Source organism: Lynx canadensis, chromosome B1 (genome assembly GCF_007474595.2).
Source record: "Lynx canadensis isolate LIC74 chromosome B1, mLynCan4.pri.v2, whole genome shotgun sequence".
Lineage (NCBI taxonomy): Eukaryota > Metazoa > Chordata > Mammalia > Carnivora > Felidae > Lynx > Lynx canadensis.
Genome location: NC_044306.2, coordinates 157,636,797 through 157,659,658, shown reverse-complemented (window position 1 = coordinate 157,659,658; position 22,862 = coordinate 157,636,797).

Genomic DNA, 22,862 nt, shown 5'->3' with positions numbered 1-22,862 from the left:
CTTTTCACCTACAGACAGAATCACAATTTTTCAGAAGTAGTCATCCCTGAGGCAAGCTTCAATAAATAGTTTTGACAATAAATATGACAACCTGTCCAACTAAACTCATTATCAACCTTTTGCAACATTTTTGTTCATTGTATTCATTCTAAATTAGTATTGCATATTATTGTTATACTTTAAATGTTTACTTTAGAAATTTCAGACAAAAAAATTTAAAAATATATATAAATCACTAGATCTCAACACAGATGTATTCTTTAGAATCATTAGCCACTGCAATAGTAATTCTAGAACCAATTAGGTCAACCATGATGATGTTTAATTTTTAACTTAATTTTTACTAATGAAGAGTCACGTAACAATTATTTAATAGGAAAATAGTATTCAATTATTCACAACTTTCTTGAAACATTTCTTTATCATTGAATGTGATTTTTTAGCCATCACTCCTCATCAAATTTGATCCAAAACTGCACAGAATTGAAAAATGCAAACTGCTAAAAATAATTATCTGTACTTATGACAAAAATTTTCTGCTGGGAGAGTAACATTCATGTACAAAAAATGCACATTAGTCTAGGAAGTAAGCGCTGAGAGGCTTATAATATAAAACAATACTACTCATCAGTGTCTTGGTAAATCTAACCATTTTCTTATATTAATCCAGTCAACTGGGTTATAGTTTTTTTAGCTGGCCACTGGAACATATATACATGTACCATGTACCTATTTATTTTTGTTTTCTATTTGCTATCCATTTTCCTTTGTATGCTAGGAAAATAAAATGCCAAAGACCAAAGAAAATACTTTTAGCAGACTAGAAATAGTTTGAGCATAAGATGCATTTCCATTTTCCTTGCCAGCGCGGAAAGTTGCAGTGAGCAAAACCTTTTCAGGATAAATCACATTGACAATCCCTGGTGTGGAGATGGTAACAGTTTATCACTTCAGATTGTCAGTGTGTTTGCTTCTGGGAATGAAGTAAAAAGATCAAGTTGCCTGAGATCCCCAATGTGCTGCATCACCATCAGTGCACTCCCTGGAGCAAGCAGAATATTTGTTCTGGTATCAGCCTTGTTGGGCTTCTTATTTAAGTGGGTAAATTTCAACTAGATACAAAGTGTCATCTTTATTACTCTGAATGCTAAATGTTCCCTAGAATGTTGTAAAATAAATAGCTATTATGTGAAGACATTAAAACAGAAAACTAATTGTTCTCCTTTTAAAGCATCGCCTTATATATTTAAGCAAAATAATGAAAGTACAATAAAATAAATAGGGTAGAAAAATGAACTACATGACAAACAAGGAATAGAAAGAGAGACACAAGCAATACTGCTATATATGATTAGAAACACAGCAGGTGTCTATGAAGCACATGGAATTGGTCATTGAGATCCTTGATTAGCTTTGCCCAATTGCTTGGGTGGTTGAGCAGAGAAATTTGATTGCTGATTGGGTTACCCAATCTGGTTGCTAGGATGACCTAATAACCGGACCAATCATTTACAGTCCAGTTATTTTGATTATCCTGTGACTCAAATTGCCCATTTCATAAACTTATCCAGTGCTCAGATCTCAACTTGTAAGTGATTGAGGTGATCAGCCACATAGAAATGATCAGAGTACTCAATTTTAGAACATAAAATTGTGAATGAGATGAAGAAATGGAAAGAACTTCTGTTCTCAAAATCTAAAAACTGATATAATGAATAAAGTTTTTCCCTCATAATATAAATATCCTCAGCCTTGTTCTTATTTCTAAATTAAAATCTAGATAATCTTTTTGAAACTTTTCTCAACTGACAAAAATCAGTTTATTGAAAGAAGTCAGAGAAAATTAGTTCATTTCAGTGCATATGAATGAAATGTACTGCATTATTCATGATACTTGAGTGGCATTATTTAACTGATTATAATTATACAACAAATTAGGTATTTGTTTAATTGAAATTTGCCCAAGGAAACATTTCACAAATTTCTTACAAATCTAGTTACTACTAATCTTCAACTGCCATGGTATATAAGACAGCTCACCTCATAGTATAGGTATCCCACCACTTCCCCCTCCATAACTTAACTATTTAACATTTATTAATACTTTTTTTCTTCGGAAAAGATATTTAGGGCAAGAAGGATATTGTTTACCAAGACTATACTTATAGATTGTGCAGGCACAAAACTACCTTGAGTATATTTTTATCAGCATTCCAAAAGTCAAATCACATGTTGTATCCCTGTATATGTTCAAGCCTTAAATTTACAGATTTTTCCCCCAAAGCCCTGATTTCGATAGTCTTTCCCATATAGCATAAAACCTCTCAATACATTCAGATATGCTGGTACACTTTTGTCTTCTAGTCTATTTTGTCTTCTAGTTAATTTTGCAAGGGAATTTTTTGTGAAAGAACCTCATCTTAAACACTGCAAAATATGTTCATTCAGCAAGGCAGTGTTAAAAGGTAAGAAAATATTCTCTGTTGAATACCTTGTATTTATATCACTTTGAGTTGTGTATTTAACGTTAAAAAATATATATTTTGAGGAGTCTCTTGGAGGTCACAAAAGATGGCAGTGTAGGAGGACGCTGGGCTCACTGAGTCCTGCTGATCACGTAGATTCCACCTACACCTGCCTAAATAACCCAGAAAACCTCCAGAAGACTAGCAGAATGGAGTCTCCGGAGCCAAGTGCGGACGAGAGGCCCACGGAAGAGGGTAGGAAGGGCGGCGAGGTGGTGCGCGCTCCACAGACTGGCAGGAGGGAGCCAGGTCGAGGGACGGCCCCTGGCCAAGCAGAGCCCCTGAGTCTGGCTTGCAAAAGCAGAGGGGCCAGACGGAGTTGTTCGACAGCAAGCGGGACTTAACATCTGGAAGGTTATAAGTTAACAGCTCTGCTCGGAAAGCGGGAAGGCTGGAAGACTAAGGGAGGGAGAGTTGCTGAGCCTTGGGATGACAGAGCTCAGTTTGATGGGGAACAAAGGCACTCGCCAGCGCCATCTCCCTCGCCCATCTCCCAGCCAAAATCCCAAAAGGAACCAGTTCCGGCCAGGGAACTTGCTTGCTCCACGCAAACACCCAACTCTGTGCTTCTGCAGAGCCACCCCTCTGGCAGTGGGTCTGACTCCCTCCTGCTGCAACAGGGCCCCTCCTGAAGTGGATCACCTAAGGAGAAGCGAGCTAAGTCAGCCCCTCCTGCCCCCGTGCACCTTGCCTACCCACCCCAGCTAATACGCCAGATCCCCAGCACCACAAGCCTGGCAGTGTGCAAGTAGCCCAGACGGGCCACGCCACCCCACAGTGAATCCCGCCCCTAGGAGAGGGGAAGAGAAGGCACACACCAGTCTGACTGTGGCCCCAGCGGTGGGCTGGGGGCAGACATCAGGACTGACTGCAGCCCCGCCCACCAACTCCAGTTATACACCACAGCACAGGGGAAGTGCCCTGCAGGTCCTCACCACATCAGGGACTATCCAAAATGACCAAGCGGAAGAATTCCCCTCAGAAGAATCTCCAGGAAATAACAACAGCTAATGATCAAAAAGGATTTAAATGATATAACAGAAAGTGAATTTAGAATAATAGTCATAAAATTAATTGCTGGGCTTGAAAACAGCATAGAGGACAGCAGAGAATCTCTTGCTACAGAGATCAAGGGACTAAGGAACAGTCACGAGGAGCTGAAAAACACTTTAAATGAAATGCAAAACAAAATGCAAACCACCACGGCTCGGATTGAAGAGGCAGAGGAGAGAATAGGTGAACTAGAAGATAAAATTATGGAAAAAGAAGAAGCTGAGAAAAAGAGAGATTAAAAAAATCCACGAGTATGAGGGGAAAATAAGAGAACTAAGTGATACACTAAAAAGAAATAATATATGCATAATTGGTATCCCAGAGGAGGAAGAGAGAGGGAAAGGTGCTGAAGGGGTACTTGAAGAAATCATAGCTGAGAACTTCCCTGAACTGGGGAAGGAAAAAGGCATTGAAATCCAAGAGGCACAGAGAACTCCCTTCAGACGTAACTTGAATCGATCTTCTGCACGACGTATCATAGTGAAACTGGCAAAATACAAGGATAAAGAGAAAATTCTGAAAGCAGCAAGGGGTAAACGTGCCCTCACATATAAAGGGAGACCTATAAGACTCGTGACTGATCTCTCTTTTGAAACTTGGCAGGCCAGAAAGAATTGGCACGAGATCTTCAATGTGTGAACAGAAAAAATATGCAGCTGAGTATCCTTTATCCAGCAAGTCTGTCATTTAGAATAGAAGGAGAGACAAAGGTCTTCCCAAACAAAAACTGAAGGAATTCATCACCACTAAACCAGCCCTACAAGAGATCCTAAGGGGGACCCTGTGAGACAAAGTACCAGAGACATCGCTACAAGCATAAAACATACAGACATCACAATGACTCTAAACCCGTATCTTTCTATAATAACACTGAATGTAAATGGATTAAATGTGCCAACCAAAAGACATAGGGTATCAGAATGGATAAAAAAACAAGACCCATCTATTTGCTGTCTACAAGAGACTCATTTTAGACCTGAGGACACCTTTAGATTGAGAGTTAGGGGATGGAGAACTATTTATCATGCTACTGGAAGCCAAAAGAAAGCTGGAGTAGCCATACTTATATCAGACAAACTAGACTTTAAATTAAAGGCTGTAACAAGAGGTGAAGAAGGGCATTATATAATAGTTACAGGGTCTATCCATCAGGAAGAGCTAACAATTATAAATGTCTATGCACCGAATACGGGAGCCCCTAAATATATAAAACAATTACTCATAAGCAACCTTATTGATAAGAATGTGGTAATTGCAGGGGACTTTAACACTCCACTTACAGAAATGGGTAGATCATCTAGACACACGGTCAATAAAGAAACAAGGGCCCTGAAGGATACATTGGATCAGATGGACTTGACAGATATATTTAGAACTCTGCATCCCAAAGCAACAGAATATACTTTCTTCTCGAGTGCACATGGTGCATTCTCCAAGATAGATCACATACTGGGTCACAAAACAGCCCTTCATAAGTATACAAGAATTGAAATCATACCATGCATACTTTCTGATCACAATGCTATGAAGCTTGAAATCAACCACAGGAAAAAGTCTGGACAACCTCCAAAAGCATGGAGGTTAAAGAACACCCTACTAAAGAATGAGTGGGTCAACCAGGCAACTAGAGAAGAAATTAAAAAATATTTGGAAACAAACGGAAATGAAAATACAACAATCCAAACGCTATGGGATGCAGCAAAGGCAGTCCTGAGAGGAAAATACATTGCCATACAGGCCTATCTCAAGAAACAAGAAAAATCCCAAATACAAAATCTAATAGCACACCTAAAGGAAATAGAAGCAGAACCACAAAGGCAGCCTAAACCCAGCAGAAGAAGAGAAATAATAAAGATCAGAGCAGAAATATACAATATAGAATCTAAAAAACTGTAGAGCAGATCAATGAAACCAAGAGTTGATTTTTTGAAAAAAATAAACAAAATTGACAAACCTCTAGCCAGGCTTCTCAAAAAGAAAAGGGAGATGACCCAAATAGATACAATCATGAATGAAAATGGAATTATTACAACCAATCCCTCAGAGATACAAACAATTATCAGGGAATACTATGAAAACTTATATGCCAAGAAACTGGACAACCTGGAAGAAATGGACAAATTCCTAAACACCCACACTCTTCCAAAACTCAATCAGGAGGAAATAGAAAGCTTGAACAGACCCATAACCAGCTAAGAAATTGAATCGGTTATCAAAAATCTCCCAAGAAATAAGAGTCCAGGACCAGATGGCTTCCCAGGGGAGTTCTACCAGACGTTTAAAGTAAAGATAATACCTATCCTTCTCAAGCTATTCCAAAAAATAGAAAGGGAAGGAAAACTTCCAGACTCATTCTATGAAGCCAGTATTACTTTGATTCCTAAACCAGACAGAGACCCAGTAAAAAAAAAGAGAACTACAGGCCAATATCCCTGATGAATATGGATGAAAAAATTCTCAATTAGATACTAGCTAATCGAATTCAAGAGCATATGAAAAGAATTATTCACCATGATCAAGAGGGATTCATTCCTGGGATGCAGGGCTGGTTCAACATTCGCAAATCAATCAACGTGATACATCACATTAATAAAAGAAAAGATAAGAACCATATGATCCTGTCAATGGATGCAGAAAAGGCCTTTGACAAAATTCAGCAACCTTTCTTAATAAAAACCCTCGAGAAAGTCGGGATAGAAGGAACATATTTAAACATCATAAAAGCCATTTATGAAAAGCCCACAGCTAACATCATCCTCAATGGGGAAAAACTGAGAGCTTTTTCCCTGAGATCAGGAACACGACAGGGATGCCCACTCTCACCGCGGTTGTTTAACATAGTGCTGGAAGTTCTAGCATCAGCAATCAGACAACAAAAGGAAACCAAAGGCATCAAAATTTGCAAGGATGAGGTCACTTTTTGCAGATGACATGATATTATACATGGAAAATCTGATAGACTCCACCAAAAGTCTGCTAGACTCCAAAACTGATACATGAATTTAGCACAGTTACAGGATACAAAATCAATGTACAGAAATCCGTTGAATTCTCATACACTAACAATGAAGCAACAGAAAGACAAATAAAGAAACTGATCCCATTCACAATTGCACCAAGAAGCATAACATACCTAGGAATAAATCTAACCAAAGATGTAAAAGATCTGTATGCTGAAAACTATAGAAAGCTTATGAAGGAAATTGAAGAAGATATAAAGAAATGGAAAGACATTCCATGCTCATGGATTGGAAGAATAAATATTGTCAAAATGTCAATACTACCCAAAGCTATCTACACATTCAATGCAATCCCAATCAAAATTGCACCAGCATTCTTCTCAAAACTAGAACAAGCAATCCTAAAATTCATATGGAACCACAAAAGGCCCCAAATAGCCAAAGTAATTTTGAAGAAGACCACCAAAGCAGGAAGCATCACAATCCCAGACTTTTGCCTCTACTACAAAGCTGTCATCATCAAGACAACATGGTATTGGCACAAAAACAGACACATAGACCAATGGAATAGAATAGAAACCCCAGAACTAGACCCACAAACGTATGGCCAACTAATCTTTGACAAAGCAGGAAAGAACATCCAATGGAAAAAAGACAGTCTCTTTAACAAATGGTGCTGGGAGAACTGGACAGCAACATGCAGAAGGTTGAAACTAGACCACTTTCTCACACCATTCACAAAAATAAACTCAAAATGGATAAAGGACCTGAATGTGAGACAGGAAACCATCAAAACCCTAGAGGAGAAAGCAGGAAAAGACCTCTCTGACCTTAGTCGTAGCCATTTCTTACTTGACACATCCCCAAAGGCAAGGGAAATAAAAGCAAAAATGAACTACTGGGACCTCAGGAAGATAAAAAGGTTCTGCACAGCAAAGGAAACAACCAACAAAACTAAAAGGCAACCAATGGAATGGGAAAAGATATTTGCAAATGACATATCAGACAAAGGGCTAGTATCCAAAATCTATAAAGAGCTCACCAAACTCCACACCCAAAAAACAAATAACCCAGTGAAGAAGTGGGCAGAAAATATGAATAGACACTTGTCTAATGAAGACATCCGGATGGCCAACAGGCACATAAAAAGATGCTCAACGTCGCTCCTTATCAGGGAAATACAAATCAAAAGCACACTCAGATATCACCTCACGCCAGTCAGAGTGGCCAAAATGAACAAATCAGGAGACTATAGATGCTGGAGAGGATGTGGAGAAATGGGAACCCTCTTGCACTGTTGGTGGGAATGCAAATTGGTGCAGCGACTCTGGAAAACAGTGTGGAGGTTCCTCAGAAAATTAAAAATAGACCTACCCTATGACCCGGCAATAGCACTGCTAGGAATTTACCCAGGGGATACTGGAGTACTGATGCATAGGAGCACTTGTACCCCAATGTTTATAGCAGCACTCTCAACAATAGCCAAATTATGGAAAGAGCCTAAATGTCCATCAATTGATGAATGGATAAAGAAATTGTGGTTTATATACACAATGGAGTACTACATGGCAATGAGAAAGAACGAAATATGGCCCTTTGTAACAATGTGGATGGAACTGGAGAGTGTGATGCTAAGTGAAATAAGCCATAAAGAGATAGACAGATACCATATGTTTTCACTCTTATGTGGATCCTGAGAAACTTAACAGAATCCCATGGGGGAGGGGAAGGAAAAAAAAAAGAGGTTAGAGTGGGAGAGAGCCAAAGCATAAGAGAATCTTAAAAACTGAGAGCAAACTGAGGGTTGACAGGGAGTGGGAGGGAGGGGAGGGTGGGTGATGGGTATTGAGGAGTGCACCTTTTGGGATGAGCACTGGGTGTTGTATGGAAACCAATTTGACAATAAATTTCATATATTGAAAAAAAAAATAAAATCACAAAGAAACACAAAAAATAAATAAATAAATAAATAAATAAATAAAATAATATGTATTATTCTATAACAAGCATTAATAAAACTTCTTGAAATATTGAAAAAAATATATATTTTATTTATGTAACTTGTTTAAAAATAACCAAGAAACTGAGGCACAAATAATAAGGTAAGAAATCTTGCATTTCATTAAAAAGGAAAATACTCTATGCCTTCTCCCTGGAGTTTCCTTATCCATTTCCTGGAATCAAATGACAAGAGAATATTTGTAGTCCCAGACAAGCACACAATTTACTTTTCCAACCTTGCCATCCTTTTGGAGGAACAGAAAACAAACATGTAGACCACAGACTTACAATGAACAAGTCAACAGGGGACATGAGAGAGAGACAGAAGACCAGAAAGTACAGGTCAGAAATGATGGCACCCACCCTTAGCTTACTGGTTTCCTTTTATTAAAATCTTCATATTCTGAGCTTACTGCTTTGACTGATGGTTCTTACTCAAAACTACAGCTAATTTGGTGGAGACACTATCTCAAGTTAAAAATTTAGGAACTGTTTTAGTTTATAGACCTTCTGTCTTCACCTTAGATATTACAGAGGTGCTTATTTGCAGAGAAAAAGTTATTTAAATTAACTATTGTATAAACTTTGTATGAACTTCGTTAATGCTGTCAGGTTTTGGGTTCATCAAAGGTGGATTTTTCTAGGAATATTCTCGGAAACAATACCTGAATGGTATGAAAAAGAAGCAAATTGGGTAAAGAAAAATGTTGGGCTATAATATAGTCACAATACATCACATGACCCCACAAGAATCTGTGAACCCAGGAGAGCCCTTCATAGTTATCTCAGGTGGCAAGGGGGCCAAATCCACATACCCCTACGGAGACCAGTCCTTTTAAGCAGGCTGTCCCAAGAAGGTAAAATGACTGTAGTCAATGGACATTTCCAGAGAGGACTGCTACTGCAGGCTTTAGCAAAACCATTCCCACAAGCTGGATGAATATTCTTTGAGTCCTGAAAGGGGATCTGGGTCTAGCAACATACCATTTCCCAAAAACACAATATTTATTTATGCCTAAACTAGAGATGATTGTTATAATCTAGAATAGGTTATGAAGGAGTGTGCTGCAGGACATGTGTGGGTTCATTAGAGACTATAGGGTAAATGAGGAAAATACTGAATTGATTTAAATCTAAGTCTAATCCAAAGAACTTTGAAATTAATAGCTAATCTATTGAAAAAATGAAGGTAACTCTCCAAATGTTTAAAAATAAAGTTATGATTCAGAGTCAAATACTTCCATATCCCTGGCTCAGGAAAAAAAAAAGAATGTTTAAATATAAAGTGTAATAAAAATCATGTAAAAAAATCAAGACCCATGTCAAGGAGCTTACCACCTTTTTCTGCCAGGAGTTTTAGGTTTTTAGGTTTTTTTTTTTTTTTTTTTTTTTTAATTTTTTTTTCAACGTTTTTATTTATTTTTGGGACAGAGAGAGACAGAGCATGAACGGGCGAGGGGCAGAGAGAGAGGGAGACACAGAATCGGAAACAGGCTCCAGGCTCCGAGCCATCAGCCCAGAGCCCGACGCGGGGCTCGAACTCACGGACCGCGAGATCGTGACCTGGCTGAAGTCGGACGCTTAACCGACTGCGCCACCCAGGCGCCCCAGTTTTTAGGTTTTAATGTTTATGTTTGTAACCCATTTGACTTAATTTTCGTGCAGAGTGTAATATAGTGGGTCAGTTTCATTCTTTTGCATGTGACTGTCCAGTTTTCCCAACACCATTGTTTGAAGAGACTGTCCTTTCCCCATTGTATATTTTTGGTTCCTTTGTCATAAATTAATTGACTATATATACATAAGTGTACTTCTGGGCTCTCTATTCTGTCCCATTGATCAATGTGTCTGTTTTCATTCCCATACCATACTGTTTTAATTACCTTAAATTTGTAACACAGTTTGAAATCAGGGAGTATGATGCCTCCAGCTTTGTTCTTGATTTTCAAGATTGCTTTGGATATCTGGGATCTTTTATGGTTCCATACAAGTATTTGGATTATTTGTTCTATTTTTCTGAAAAATGACATCATATTTTTGATAGGAATCACATTCAACCTGTAGACTGTTTGCGGTAGTATGGATATTTTAACGATATTGATTCTTCAATCCATGAGCACAGAATCATCTTTCCGTTTATCTGTGTGTTTTTTATTTCATTAATGTCTTATAATATTCAATATACATATCTTTCACCTCTTTGGTTAAATTTATTCCCAGGTGTTGTATTCTTTATTTTTGATGCATTGTATATAAGATTATTTGCCTATTTTTCTCTTTTGATAGCCATTATTAGTGTATAGAAACAAGTTTTCCTGCAATTTTACTGAATTCATTTATTAATTCTAATATGTTTTTTAAATTCAAGTATAATTAACACAGAGTATTATATTGGTTTCAGGTGTACAATATAATGATACAACAATTCTATATAGGTATTCAGTGCTTATCACAACAGCAAGTATACTTTTAATTCCCTTCACAAATTTTACCCACCTCCCCTCTGACAACTACCAGGTTGTCCCCTATATTTAAAAAGTCTGTTTTTTTGTTTGTCTCTTTTTATCTTGTTCATTTCTTTTGTTTCTTAAATTCTACATATGAGTGAAATCATATGGCATTTGTCTTTTATGATTGACTCATTTCACTTAGCATTATTCCCTGTAGATCTATGGTTTTGCAAATGGCAAGATTTCATTCTTTTTATGGTTGAGTAGTATCCATCGCAAGCATATAACTACATTTTCTCTATCCATTATTTTTCCATTCTTTATTCATTCATCTATGGATAAATACATGCTGATTCCATATCTTGGCTATTGTAAAAAAAATGCTGCTATAATCATAGGGGTACATAGTGCTAGGAGTTTTTTGATTGAGTCTTTATGGTTTTCTATATATAGTATCATGTCACCTGCAAAAAGTGATGGTTTTACTTCTTCCTTTACAAGGCAGATTAACTTTATTTCTTTTTATTGTTTAATTGCTCTGACTAGGATTCCCAATACTAGGTTGAACAAAGATGGTGAAAGTGAAAATCCTTGTCTTGTTCTTGGTCTTAGAAGAAAAACTTTTAGCTTTTCACTGTTGAGTATGATTTTAGCTGTGGGCTTGTTATATATGACCATATGACCATTATGTTAATGTATATGTAATGTAATGTATATGTTAATATACATTCCCCTATACCTGCTTTGTTGAGAGTTTTTACCATAAATAGGTGTTGAATTTTACCAAAGCTTTTTCTGCATCAATTGAGATGATCATATGATTTTTAACCTCCATTTTGTTAATGTGCCATATAACGTTGACTGATTTGTGGATGTTGAACCATCCTTGCAGCCCTGGAATGAATCCCACCTGATCATAGTGTATGATCTTTTTCATATATTGTTTAATTTCTTCACTAATGTTTTGTTTAGGATTTTTACATAGGTCTTGGTGATGACTTTTTAAGTCAGGAAAAAAAAACAAAGGCAAAAAATAAACAAGTGGGGCTGCATCAAACTAAAAAGCTTCTACACAGCAAAGAAAATCATCATGAAAAGGTAATCTACTGGATGGGAGAAAATACTTGCAAATCACTGCAAATCATGCACATGAGAAGTGACTAACATCCAAATTATGTAAGAACTCATGTAACTCAATAGCAAAAAAACTAACATTCTGATTTCAAAATGGGAAAATTGTCTGAATAGACATTTTTGCAAAGAAAACATACCAATTAGGCAACAGATACATGAAAAGATGCTCAACAGCATTAACCACAAGGGAAATACAAATCAAAACCACAATGAGGTATCACCTCACACTTGTTAGAATAGCTATTATCAAAAAGATAAAAAATAACAAGTGTTGGTGAGGATGTAAAGACAAGAGAACTCTTGTGCACTGTTGGTTGGAATGAGCCATTATGGAAATCAGTATGGAGGTTCCTCATAATTGAAAATAAAACTACCATACAATCCAGTAATCCCACTTCTCAGTATGTATCTGAAGAAACTGAAAATACTGACTTGAAAGGTATATGCAACCCTATATTCATTTATTAATTTCAGTATTGTTTCAAATAGCAAAGATATGGAAACAACCTAAATGCTCATTGATGGATGAGTAGAAAAAGAATTATAAAATAAAAAAAAGTATACACACACACAAATATACATATATATATATAAATGTACACACACATTCATATACATATATTTATGTAGCATATATATATATTTGTGTAATATATATATTTGTGTAATATGTATATATATATATTTGTGTTGTATATATATATACACATATATATACATACATATATATATACATATATATATATATGTATATATATATATCATATATGTATATGTATATATTATACAAACACAGACACACAATGGAGTATAATTCAGCCACCATAAAAAAGAATGCATCTTGTCATTTGTGACAACATGCATGGACCTTGAGGGCATTATGCTAAGTGAAATAAGTCAGACAAAGACAGATGCTGTATAATCTCTCTTATGTATTGAATCTGAAAAAAAAAAAGATAGGTAGGGGCTTCTGGGTGGCTCAGTAAGTTATGCAACCTACTCTCAGTTTAGGCTCAGGTCATGTTCTCATGGTCCTGGTGGGACCAAGCCCTGCCTCAGGCTCTGTGTTGGGCATGGAGCCTGCTCAGATTATCTCTCTCTAAATAAATAAATAAATAAACATTAAAAAAATAAAAATGAATAAAAAACAAATATAAAACAAAACAACAGAAACATAAACCAAGCTTGTTGATACAGAGAATACAGTTGCCAAAGGCAGAGGTGAGGGTGGGAGATATGGGTGAAGGGGGTCAAAGGTAAAAAGAAAAGAATATAATAAAGATAGCTATTAGTTATTCTGAACACATAATTTAAGTTGTTTTGATGCAAACACAGTGGTAACTACATTATATATATTAATTTAGTGGTCCTATGCATTTTTAAGTGCTACAAAATACTTTTTAAAAATAAAATTGAAAAGAAAAACACCAAATGCATAAAAGGGATTAAAAAGCAGCTTCCCTTTCATCTGCAGGAAAAAAAAAAAGGGGGGGGGGAGGATTCTGGCAAATTATTCTTCTGCTCACTCTTCAAGCCATCTTCTAAGGCACTGTTGTGTTTCCCTGAAGTTCCAAGCAAAGTGCTATTAAATCTATCTAAAGTATATTACAAATTTATTAACCTCATTTATCTGAAGACAACAATTGTCACCCTTAGCATATTTTTTAAAGACTTAAAACTGTCTCTTTTTTCCATTCTTGATATCCTAAAATCCACTTTCCATAACTCGGACAGGAGAGTCTTTTTAAACTATCAATTAGGTCTTGTAATTTTTCACCTGGCCTTGGTCATTACTATACTCTTGATTTATATAATGAAGGCTAATATATTGTAAAGGTATGTAGTAAATGCTCAATAAACATTTGTTGAATAAATATTATTCTATTGCCTAAAACTCTTGAAAGGTTCTCTATCACACTTAGGCTAAAATAGTTTAATGGTTGGGGCACCTGGGTGGCTCAGTTGGTTAAGCGTCCAACTTCGGCTCAGGTCATGATCTCGCGGTTTGTGAGTTCAAGCCCTGCATCGGGCTTTGTGCTGGCAGTTCAGAGCCCGGAGCCTGTTTCAGAGCCTGGAGCCTGTTTCAGATTCTGTATCTCCCTCTCTCTCTGACCCTCCCCCATTCACGCTCTGTCTCTCTCTGCCTCAAAAATAAATAAATGTTAAAAAAATTAAAAAAATAGTTTAATGGTTATAATCCTCAATAGGATACATTATATGGTTTTTTTTGCCTGTCCCTTCAGCCTTCTCTTGTACCATTCCTAACCCTATTTAATTTATTCATTCTCATTTTAAAACCTAAACTTTAACACTTCCCTCTTCATAGAACATTATATCCCCCTTTCCACACCTTACCACCGGATCCCTACATGGTTTATCCCTTTAATCATTGTGTATAAAATTTAAAATCACATCCTCACAGAAACTTTTCCTTGCCACCCCAAATAAATAGACCTCCAGTTACTTTGGAGCATTTAATTTTTCATCATGGCACTTGTAATGTTCTTATTGTACATTTGTTGCTCATTGTTATAATGTAAGCCCTAAAGGAGTTGAATTTCTGTCAATCTTCCTTTCTTCTGTGTATTTAGTTTCACACCTGGGTGCATATGTTTGCACACCTGCATGCACACACACATTCAGTGATCTCATTGCATCCTGACTTAGTTGAAAGCAAGGATTAAGTCTGCTGCATTGATAGTGAGAGATGTGGGAATATCTCTCTTCATATTTCAGCTTCCTAAATGTAACTGGATAGAATCATATATTTGTCTAAGTCATATAAATGCTGTGAAAATCAACTAAATTATATTAACAAAAACAATCCCAAAATGTACAACAAAAGTGTCTTAGTCATTTAAGGTTGCTATTACAAATTATCATAGACTGAGTGGCTTACACAACACATATTTATTTCTTGCAGTTCTGGAGGCTGGGATTTCTGAAATCAGGGTGCCAGCATGGTTGGGTTATAGTAAGGGCCCTCCTCCTGGTTTCCTCACACGATACATAAAGAGAAGGAAAGGAAGCAAGATCTAATGTTTTCTTCTTACTAAGGGCACTAATCTCATTCATGAAGGCTTCACTCTCACGAACTAATCACCTCCTAATATCATCACATTTTTGGTATGATTTCAACATAGTAGTTTTAGAGAGACAAACCTTTAGTCCATAACAGAAAGCATACCAAGAATGCCAAGAACATCCTCTTCCTCAAAGGCCTGGATTTCAGAGAACCTGGATGTTATACTCTATTCAAATAGATCATGCACTGAAAATCTGATCTCCATTTTTATTTGCACAATTATAAAAGCAAAATTTTACAAATAGGGAAAATAAGAAAGAACGGAGGTTCTCAAAATGATTTTTAGTCTTAACGTCTTATTTTACAAATGAGCAAAATATCTCAAAGAAAGAAATGAACAATTATGGACCCCCCCAGGTAGAAGAAACTATGTTAGGAATAGAACTCAGGTCTCTTAATGTCCCATTTATTGATCTTTTCCCTAACCTACACTGGAGTAGAATAAGTGAACAATGTGCTTTCTTAGCTCAAAGAGATCAGGAGTCATACTTTCTACAGTGCTATACATCTTGTTAACCTAGTGCATTAAACACCATGCAAAATTAACTAGGTGGTGTCTGGAAATGGAATATCAGCTGAAAAGATTTTTTGAAAAAAAAAGATATGCTTTTCAAACTATTTGGGTAAATCACTATTCATTTCCATGACCACTTAAGACCTAATATGAGATATGAGACAAATATGAGGTATGGGATAAATATTCTTAAGGCAGTAAATCAGTGAATCATTCAGTCTCGGCTGCTAACCAGGTAGCAGATCAAATTTAACAATACAGTGAGTTTCATTATTTAACCAAACATATTTGTCCTTATTTAAAGGATTACCTCTGTGTTGACTTCTTTCTCTCTCTCTCTCTCTCTCTCTCTCTCTCTCTATATATATATATATATTATATTAAATATGTAAATTATATATATATATAAAATTATATTTTGTCCTATTGTATCTAATGGAGCTTCCTTGACACTTTTATTAAAATGTTATTTTGATAATTTGAGATTGATCTTAAATCACTATCTTTAAAACCATTTCCTCTACTGTTAGACTATTGTTAGACTTATTATAGACTATCTTTCCTATAGTAGAAAATTCAATCAAAAAACTCTATTGGAACAAAAACTACATTAGAACTAAATCAGAAAACTGAAGTTTGGTTCTTGACTCTTAATCTACTACTTAGGAAACAATCCCATATAATTTAACTAAATTTTAAAATTTCAAACTTACAGAAAGTTGCAAGTGTAATTCAAAGAATAATATTTATTATAATTATGTACTTATCATACAATTATATTAAACTATTCCCAGACTCAGCAGTTCATGAATTCTAACACTCATATATAAAATTATTATATAATATATAATATGTTGCTATTATATATTATATACATTATGTATTAAATATATGTATAATTATGTTATGAATGCAATTATACATATGTATAAATTATACACATATAATTATATAATTACAAATGTGTGTGCATATCCATACATTTTTATATTTTCGTGTACATTTTTTGACCATTTGACAGTAGAATACATATAGTAATATGCTTCTTTATGCCATAACTTTTCAGTGGCTTCTTCTTAAGAAAAAGATTATTGTATTCATCAAGGTTTTTTAGAGATAAACAGAAGCAATAGGAGATTTTATAGAAGAGATCTATTGTAGGGAAGTGGCTTATGAGACTAGGGAGATGGAGAAATTCCATGATCTGTCCTCTGTGAGCTGAGACCCAGGAAGGCCAGTAGTACAGTTTTGAGAGCCAGAGGACCATTGGTGTAAATCTCAGTAGAGAGCAGAAAAAGAGTGATATCCTTAGGCAAAGAATGTAAATTCTCCCTTCCTTTGTCTTTTTGCTCTATTCAGGCCCTCAGAGGATTGTATGATGCCCACTTGGGAAGACCATATGCTTTACACAGTCCACCAATTCAAATGCTAATTTCTTTCAGAAAATACCATCACTGACACACTGAGAAATAATTTTAATCCTGTCCCAGTCAAGTAGACATGCAAAATTAACCACCAAAAGTCCACATCTCATCAACATGGCACTCATATGTATCTCCTTAAACCATACTTAACTTCTAAAGACAATGACAAAGTCATAATTCCACCTGAAATGATACATCTATTATTCTTTCTACTATCAAAAACTTTCCCTTCCCCCCCAAAAGAAGTAAAGCCCCCTTGATATCCTGTAATTTAAATACTAGGATGTAAAATTAACAATTCTTAAAGACTATCATAAAAGTCAACATATTTTACAAGATAAAGAATGAAAGGAAAGAAAACAAAGATATTGAATACATATACACCCACAGAAATGTATTAATAATAAAATAAGGATGAAATACTCATAACAATTTCAGTCCTTGTTTTTGTAACTCATCATGGAGTTGTAGCTGGTATTTACAACTACATTCTTCCACTAATCATTCTGTGTTCCCATTACTTTCAGTAAGCACCTCAGCTTATCATGTTTCTTTTCCTGCTGGGTGCCCCAAACCTTCATTTCTGAGGAGTGTGGGCCATTAATAGTTTTGCCTGGATTGGGTTGTTGTAGTTTTCCATGGGTATAGTCATACTAAGAGAAGTTTAGCAGATCTCTTGTATCCCAGACATATTTTTTCTTACCTCCACGGTGGAGTAGTCATCCAGTTTCCCCTTTGTAGTTGGGATCAATCATCCCAGACAAAACAATAATTCCCTTTTTTGTTTGTTGATTCAAAGTATGAAGAGCCCAAAGTGGCCAGGTAGCTGTCTTAACTTCCAGTTCAGTAAAATTATTGCTGTGTCTTCTGGTGGAAGGATTTCTCCTTTTGGAACTAAGACCTCTAGGCCAACAGAGTAAAAGTTCATGGGAACAGGAAGTAAAACTTTTGCTTGTGGATTACCAGGGATAATAGCAAATAGTGCCACTCCATTTCCACTCTTTGATTCCTAGACCCATGAATCCTGGCTATGGGAGAAATAGTACCACAGATTAGATGCTGATACAGAACATACACAAAGAACATTTCCTTTTCAAAGAACATTTGCCAGTGTAATTGCTACCCACTAAGTATTGTAATTGAATCTTCAAAAGGCAATTCCACTATTCTACCAAACTAGTTGCTTCAAGATGTTGGGAGATACAGTAACATGAGTGATTCGATGAGCATGGGCCCATTTCCTCATTTCTTTTGCTGTGAAGTGAGTTCTTTGATCAGAGCAATACTGTATGGAATATCATAACAATGGATAAGGTTTCTGTAAGTCCATGGATGGTAATTTTGGCTGAAGCACTGTATTTTGAAAAGTCAAATCCATATCCAGAGTTAAGTGTCTGCTCTAGAATGAATGAAAGAGCATTCTATAATGGAGACTGACCAGTATAATCAAACTGCCATCATGTAGCTAGCTGAGGACTCCAGGGAATGGTGGCATATCAAGGATTCAGTGTTGGTCTCTGCTGCTGGCATATTGGGTACTTGGCAAAAAGTCATAGCCAGGTCATCCTTGATGAGTAGGGGTCCATGTTGCTGAGTCCATGCACAACTTTTTTCTCTGTCACCATAGCCACTTCTTTCATGAGCGCACTAGGTAGTCACAGGGGTGCCTAAGCAAAGAGGCTGGCTGGTATTTACAAAACAGGCCATCTTAATCACTTGATTATTAAAATTCTCCTCTGCTGATGTCACTTTCTGGTGAGCATTCAAATAAGCGATACATCTTCATGCTGTTTGCCATCTTTATATCTTTTTTGATGAGGTGTCTAGTCACATCTTTCAATGATTATTAATAGCATTGTTTTAATTCATACTTATTTAAAAGTTTCTTATGTATTCTGTAATTTTATAAAATTTTTAAAATTTTCTAGAGAGGAAGGCTAAGAGGGGGAGGGCAAAGGGAAAGAGGGAGAGGGAGAGAGAGAGAGGGAGAGAGGGAGAGAGGGAGAGAGGGAGAGAGGGAGAGAGAGAGAGAGAGAGAGAGAGAGAGAGAGAATCTTTAGCAGGCTCCACTCTCAGCTTGGAGCCCGATGTGGGGCTCTATCCCCCATGACTGGAATCATGACCTGAGCCAAAATCAAGAGTCAGACACTCACCAACTGAGGCACCCAGGTACCCCTTTCTTATGTATTTTGCGTAAAATTCCTTTAACATACTTAAGTTTTTGCAAGGATTTTCTCCCAGTCTGTGGCATGCTTGTGCTCTCTTAACAGCATTTTTCAGATAATAGTTGTTTTTAATTTTAATACAGCTCATTTATTGACATTTTCCTTTTCATAGATTATATTTTTGGTATGTGCTTTTTGTAGCTAAAAACTCATTATCAAACTCAAAGTCACATAGAGTTTCTCCCCCTCCAATTTTATAATCTTGTTTGTAACATGTATGTCTATATCCATTTTGCCTTAAGTTTTGCACATGGACTTCCAATTTTTCCCACATTTGTTTAGAAGACTATCCTTTTCTCCTTTGATTTGTCTTTTTTCTTTGTCAAAGAGTAGTTAACTATATTTTTGTAGGCTTATTCATTGGTTCTCTTTTTTGCTTCATTACTCTATGTGTCTATTTGTTCATCAAAACCATACTGCCTTTTTCACTGTACTTTATAAGTCCTCCAATTTTCTTCTTCAGTATTTTATTTTATTTATTTATTTAAACATTTATTTATAATTGAGAGACAGAGACAGAGACAGACAGAGCATGAGCATGGGAGGGGCAGAGACAGGGAGAGGCACAGAATTCAAAGCAGGCTCCAGGCTCTGAGCTGTCAGCACAGAGCCCGACGCAAGGCCTGAACTCACAAACTGTGAGATCATGACCTGAGCCAAAGTTGGACACTCGACTGACTGAGCCACCCAGGCGACCCTTCTTCTTCAGTATTTTATTGACTCTCCTGGGTCTAAGATTTTTATAATCTGTCAATATCTTTAAAATAGCTTGCTAAAATTTTGATAGTGATTGTGTTGAGTCTATAGATGAGATTTAAAATAACGTCTTAAATGATAATGAATTTATACACATAGAATATTTCTCCATTTATTTAAATATTCCATTCCTTTCATTAAAATTTTGAAATTTTCTACATATAGATTCCATATAGTTTGCTACATTTACTCCTAGATATTTCATTTTTGGAGGGCTATCATAATTGATATTTAAAAAAAATTAAATTCCAAATTTTCTTTGCTACTATATAAGAAAGTAAAAGAACTTTGCATTCAATCCTATATCCTGAGAACTTGCCATATTTACTTATGCTTTTTCTGTATCAATTATTGATTATGTGATTTTTCTTCTTTAGCTTGTTTATGTCGTAGATTACATTGATTGATTTTTGAATGTTGAACCAGACCAGCATACCTGGAATAAATTTCACTTTCTAGTGGTGTATAATTCTTTGTATACATTGTTGGAATTATTTTCTAATATTTCTTGAGGATTCTTGCATCTATTAATATGAGAAATATTGGCTTTTATTTTCTCTCTCTCTCTCTTTTTGTAATGGCTTTATTTGTGTTTGGTATTAAAGTAATGCTGATCTGATGGTTAGAAACTATTCCTCTTCTATATTTTCTTTCCTAAATGTTTAGTAGAATTCACCAATGATTTTTTATTGGTCTAGTACTATCTTTTGTGGGAGAGTTTTTTTTTTAATTCAATTTCTTTAACAGATATGAGCTCATTCAGATTTTCTATATCTCCTTGGTTGTATTTTTATAATTTGTGTCTTACAAGAAATGGTCCATTTCCTGCACATTATCAAGGAGTTATTCATAGTATATCTTTATTATCCTTCTTTTGCCCATGGGATCAGTAGTACAGACCCCTGTATCATTTCTGATATTGCTCATTTGTATTACTTTCCTTTTTAGATTGTTATTCTGTCTAGAGATTTATTAATTTCATTAATCTTTTTTAACTAGTTTTTTTTTGTTTGTTTTATTGATTTTCTTTTTATTACATCTCATAATATTTTCTGAAGTAGACTGTAATATATTGAGTAATAGGGACATAGGTAAATAGGCCTTTGGGGTGAGGTTGTATGTTAATCTAGCTGGGGCTCATTTAGCTGTGCCTAGTGTTTGCTGTGGTTGTAGGTACCAGAGGCTTCAAGTCCCTCTAGGACTTTATTTTTGTCTCTACTGTTGAATCTGCACTTCCCTAAATACTCCCTCTCATAAGAGGAAGTAATCCATTGTTATTATACTTGATCCCTGTGGTAAATGTGGTAAAGCTTGGGGGAAAGGGAAGCATATTATAATTTTATAGTATTCTAAAAGCATTCCAATAATGAAATCTCAGTTTTTTAGTGGGCTTGTGTCAATAGGCTGTGACTTTGACAACTGTCTCTGAGTCTACCCCACAGCTTCCACTTAGGACAGTCAGGTAGGCCAGAGCTCTCTAGTTGAAGAAAGGCTCTTTCTGCACATCGAGTAAGGCTCTGGTACAACTTTTTTTTTCCCCTTGAAGTATAGGTCTTTGTTATGAAGAACTCCCTAGAACTGCCAGAGCCATGAGGGTATCTGTCTTGGTTCTTCATCATTTTAACCTCTTCATCTTGGAATAAAGCTCATGAAGTTATGAGGACCCACAAGACTACATCTCCAAGAGATTCTCTCTCTCACTATTGTTTACACTCCACTTTCAGTAACTCATCAAAAATAGTATTGAAGTATTCTGACCAGCTTATGCTGCCAGCAACCTCTGCTTCATGTAAGTATATTTTGGCTATAATCTCTAGATTCACCTGCCTCTCCATATTTCCCAATGGTGGTTTGCCCTGTAACCTCAATTCTCAGATGAGCCAAGAGAAGTCATTGATTTTTAATTTGTTCAGCTTGTTTTTTATTGTAAGGGTATGAGTGACAATTCCAAGCTCTTTACATGTCATAGCTGTATTCAATTAACTCTTGAGCTTTTCCTAATCTGCTAAAGGTTACTGTCTTATGCAATTTACATCACTGTGAGAAAACATATTAATTGCTAATATGTATCGATCACCTATGTGTCAAGCAGGTATGGCTTTAAGAGGTTGACACAAATTAATTCGTTTGGTTCTCATAGCAGTCTATAGGATAGTGATTACTCATATTATCTCTATGTTACAGATATAAAAGCTGTGGGAATGGAGATTAAATAACATAAAATATTATAAGAACATAAGTGATATGCGATTGAGATTTAAACCTAGAAGGACCATGTAAGCTTACCGTGCTATAGAAATATACACTTGCTACTTATAATAGCTAACCTTATGATATTTAATTTCATGAAGTGCCCAGGCATTTGAAAAAATTCTGAATGTGTCTATGAGGGTATTTGTGGATGAGTTTAACATCTAAATTATGGGCCCAGTAAAGCAGATTGTCCTCCCTAATATAGGTGGGCCATATCCAATCAACTGAAGACTTGCATAGAACAAAAAAGGCTATCAGGGAACTTCTCCTGCCTGACTGCTTTGAGATGTCATGGGTCTTTTATAGCCTTTGAACTTGAATTAAAACATTGGCTACTCTTGCATCCTAAACCTACCAGCTTTTGGAGTAGAACTTACATTAATTCCTTATAATCAATTTTTCTCTCTGTGTGTCTCTTTTACTCTCTCTCTGTGTCTCTGTTTTCCCTCTTTTGATCTATCTGTTTCTCTAAAGAACCTTGA